We start from the raw sequence: 5193 nt of genomic DNA, 5'->3' as shown, positions 1-5193 counted from the left end.
AATTTTAAAATTAATTAAAATTACGTAAACTGAAAGATTTCAAATTAAACATTCAAAACGATCTAATCGCAACGCAAACACCCTACGCATCGCACGCCCATGGGCCACACGCACACAGCCATCGCTGGCCATGTGCGCGCAGCCCATGCGCTCGTCGCATAGCTGCTGCATCTTCCATTGCAAGCCATCGCACAAGTGGTGCTCGTTGCGCGCGCGCCAGCGCTCGATGCACGCGAGCCATCGCTCGCTGTGCGCGCTCGCCAGCGCTCACTGCGCGCGCTCCAGCGCTCGATGCACGCGAGCCATCGCTCGCTGTGCGCGAGCCATCGGTCGCTGTGCGCGAGCCATCGCTCGCTGTGCGCGAGCAATTGCTCGTTGCGCGCGATCGACGCTGGGCGCAGCGCTCGTGGCACGCGAGCTTGCGCTCGCTGCGCGCGAGGCTGCGCGCGCTTGCGCGAGGCAGTGCGCGTTGTGGCGCAGCTCGCTTGCTGCCCACACGCGACTGCCGTGCCTTGCCTTCGCCCATGCCCATTCGTCCATAGCTCGTGGCCCACGACACAAGGCAGGGCTACTGCCTTGTGCTCGTGCACCATGCCCTTGCTCATTGCATTCGTGCCGCACGGGTGACGAGCTCCCTTGCTCGTCGTCGCATGCCCGCACTATACAACACCCCTTAAGGGTAATACGAAGCGTCCATTGCTTTGTGCGTGCAAGTTATATGAACGAATCGCATAAAAAATTTAAAATTTATATTTAAAATTAATGACAAATTAATAAATAATATTAATTTCATAATTTTAGGGCGAAAAAATCGAAAATTTATTATTCAATTGATTTCCGATTATTATGGATTCAAGCCTAGGTCATAAAAATTTAAAATTTATCATAAATTTACAATTTTTATGGTGGTTTTTAATCATAGGTTTCTAATTAAATTATAATTAATTATGAAAATCAAATTAATTCTAAATTATTCTAATTTTCAACAAATTAATCATAATTACAAATTAGATTGCATAATTAACAAGGCTAGGCATTCAAACTTGTTAAACATATACAGTAGCTCAATCAAAAATTCAAGATTTATCAACAAGAATCGCAAATATTTAATTTAACATCTTAAATTTACGAAATTTTGCATTCGAAAAACTAAAACCTTCGAAAAGTCATAGTTAGGCTTCGAATTTGAGAATTCTGGGTTCGGCAGGAAAATATTTTTTTTGTCAAAATTTTAGAATGCCTTTTACATGCGGAATTGACACAAAAATCACTCGATTTGGATGAGTAACGAAGAAACTGCCGAAAAACTGCGTACGTATAATTAAATAAACGCAATTTGCAATTAATTAACAATTACGAAAATTAATCACCCCTTTTAATTCATGCAAATTTGCAATATTTAACCATGTTTATGCAATTTAGATTATGAAAATAATAAGGGGCTCGTGATACCACTGTTAGGTTATGATACATATGACAATTCATAAATCATGCGGAAAAACCATTTAGCCAGGAATACATATTATTTACACATAATCATATAGCATAGTTTAGATGCATACTCTTTGTTGCGTGCCTTCCCTAGCTGCGCCCGAACCGAACAAGAACAAGTCTTTAGGACTCCAAGTGTCGTCCCTCCGTAGATAGTCCACAGCACGTCCGGATCCGCCTTAAGATTGACCAACTAGAATCGCCCTTAAGGTACTAAAGATTTTCGGCACTCTTAGGTAAGAAATGTGTCTGAATTTTCTCTCAAAAACTCACTTTGAATACTTGAATAATCTGTTAAAATATGTGACCCTAGGCACGTATTTATAGAGTTATGGAAAGGGTTTTGGAATCCTATTAGGATACTAATTTATTTAATTATAACCCTACTAGGACTCTAATTAAATAATCATTATCTAATAGTTTTAGGATTTAATCACACTTCGAATCCTGATTGCTTCAGGATTCCCGCACAAGCAATGCACGAGCACCGTACACCCGCGCAAGCCTTGCGGCCCACGCTAGGCGCACAGTGCTCGGCCCATTGCTGCGCTCCGCGCGCGCGCGCGCCCAAGGCCTTGGCTGGGCCTGGCCTTGCGCTGGGCCTGGTCGAGGCTTGGCGTGCGCTGGTGTGCGTTGGCTCGCTGGGCGACGGCCTGGCTTCGTGCTGGGCCTTCGTCTAGCGGGCCTCGTCCGATGCTAATTCGTACGATACGCTTCCGATTAAATTCCCGATTCCGGAATTCATTTCCGATACGAACAATATTTAATATTTCCGATTCCGGAATTAATTTTCGTTTCGAACAAATATTTAATATTTCCGTTTCCGGAATTATTTTCCGATTCCGATAATATTTCCGATTCTGACAATATTTCCGTTTCCGGCAATATTTCCGATTCTGGCAATATTTCCATTTCCGATAATATTTTCCGATACGTACCATGTTTCCGTTTCCGGCAACATCTACGACTTGGATAATATTTATATTTCCGATACGATCCATATTTCCGTTTCCGGCAATATCATCGTTTCCGGAGTATTCATTTCTTGCCTGTGACGATCTCAGCTCCCACTGAAACCAAGATCCGTCGATTCCGAATATCCATAGATGGAGTATCTAATGTCATTAAATACTTGATTCGTTTACGTACTATTTGTGTGACCCTACGGGTTCAGTCAAGAGTAAGCTGTGGATTAATATCATTAATTCCACTTGAACTGAAGCGGCCTCTAGCTAGGCATTCAGCTCACTTGATCTCACTGAATTATTAACTTGTTAATTAATACTGAACCGCATTTATTAGACTTAACATAGAATGCATACTTGGACCAAGGGCATTATTTCCTTCACTTCGTCTAGCAAATCTCGTCCGATGCTAATTCGTACGATGCGCTTCCGATTAATTTCCCGATTCCGGAATTCATTTCCGATACGAACAATATTTAATATTTACGATTCCGGAATTAATTTCCGTTTCGAACAAATATTTAATATTTCCGTTTCCGGAATTAATTTCCGATTCCAATAATATTTCCGATTCCGACAATATTTCCGTTTCCGGCAATATTTCAGATTCCGGCAATATTTCCATTTTCGAAAATATTTTCCAATACGTACCATGTTTCCGTTTCCGGCAACATCTACGACTTGGATAATATTTATGCTTCCGATACGATCCATATTTCCATTTCCGGCAATATCATCGTTTCCGGAGTATTCATTTGTTTGCCTTTGAGGATCTTAGCTCCCACTGAAACTAAGATCCGTCGATTCCGAATATCCATAGATGGAGTATTTAATGCCATTAAATACTTGATCCGTTTACGTACTATTTGTGTGACCCTACGGGTTCAGTCAAAAGTAAGCTGTGGATTAATATCATTAATTCCACTTGAACTGAAGCGACCTCTAGCTAGGCATTCAGCTCACTTGATCTCACTGAATTATTAATTGTTAATTAATACTGAACCGCATTTATTAGACTTAACATTAAATGCATACTTGACCAAGGGCATTATTTCCTTCAGTCTCCCACTTGTCCTTAGGGACAAGTGTGCATTTCCTAATTCCTTTGTTACTCGATGCTTGGTCTTGAACATAAGGTAAGAGTTGTCATCCTTATTATGTCCCGAGGTGTTTCTCGGTTTCAGAGTTCAACTGATCAAATAAACAGATAATCATAGCCTATGATTCATCCGAGCACGGCCATGCATTTTACAGTTTCTAGCTCTCCGAGTGGCCTTGTACAACTTTCAGCATCTCATCCCGATTTATGGGAGGACAATCCCAATCTTGCGATCTTGAGATTAGACTTCGTTTGATAGGTGATTACCTGAGCGTTGCCTTTATAGCCTCCTTTTACGGTGCGACGGTTGACAACGTTAAAGTAAGCAGTTCTCAAACAAGTAATCTCAAATCACTCAGGTATTGAGGATTAGTGTCTAATAATTTTAATGAAATTTACTTATGATAGATTTTCATCTCTTACAGTAAAGTTTCATAGGTCTGTCCGATACTAGTCTTCCCAAAGTAAGTATCTATGCAAATGATTACGACATTGCCACGTCCACATAGTTCAAGAAACAGAACTACTAGTCATCTTGCATTCTAGTCGTCTAACGTTTTCTATGCGTCCATCTTTATAGAAAACTCCGACCAGGGACCATTTTCAACTTTTGACATTCAAGTTCACTTGATAGACATTTCTTAGTCACAAGACGTGTCCTGACAGTCTATCTTGAATATTTCGTCAAATTGAAGGGACTCATCATTTAATAAACCACAAATTAAATGGAAAAATGAATTCTATTCATTTATGTGAATGATTAACCAATAATGTTTTACAAAGTATTAAACTCTAAAACTTTAAAACATTAAACAAGGACATCAAAGCCATTCTCCAATATGCTTGATTCCCATAGCTGTAGTGTGCGAGTTGTGCTTCGCCTGCGGCAGAGGTTTAGTTAATGGATCTGAGATGTTGTTATCAGTTCCAATCTTGCTTATCTCGACTTCTTTTCTTTCAACGAACTCTCGTAGAAGGTGAAATCTACGAAGTACATGCTTGACTCTCTGGTGGTGTCTAGGCTCCTTTGCCTGTGCAATAGATCCATTATTATCACAATACAGAGCTATTGGTCCTTTAATGAAGGGGACTACACCTAGTTCACCTATGAACTTCCTTAGCCATATAGCTTCCTTTGCTTCTTCATGTGCAGCAATGTACTCTGCCTCAGTTGTAGAATCCGCAATGGTGCTTTTCTTAGCACTTTTCCAGCTTACTGACCTCCGTTGAGGCAGAAGACAAACCCAGACTGTGATCTGAAATCATCTTGGTCGGTTTGGAAACTTGCGTCCATATAGCCTTTAACAATTAATTCATCATCTCCACCATAGACCAGGGAATCATCTTTGTGCCTTTTCAGGTACTTCAGAATATTCTTGGCAGCAGTCCAATGTGCCTCTCCTAGGTCTGACTGGTATCTGCTCGTAGCACTGAGTGCATACGCAACATCCGGGCGTGTACATATCATAGCATACATTATTGAACCAATCAATGATGCGTATGGAATCCCACTCATTCGTCTATGCTCATCAAGTGTTTTTGGGCACTGAGTCTTGCTTAGAGTCATTCCATGAGACATGGGTAGGTAGCCTCGCTTGGAGTCTGCCATCTTGAACCTTTCAAGCACCTTATTGATAT

The sequence above is a fragment of the Spinacia oleracea genome, chromosome 6, assembly GCF_020520425.1.
Source record: "Spinacia oleracea cultivar Varoflay chromosome 6, BTI_SOV_V1, whole genome shotgun sequence".
Taxonomy (NCBI): Eukaryota; Viridiplantae; Streptophyta; class Magnoliopsida; order Caryophyllales; family Amaranthaceae; genus Spinacia; species Spinacia oleracea.
The sequence above is the reverse complement of the archived record's forward strand: the minus strand, read 5'-3'. Positions refer to the sequence as shown.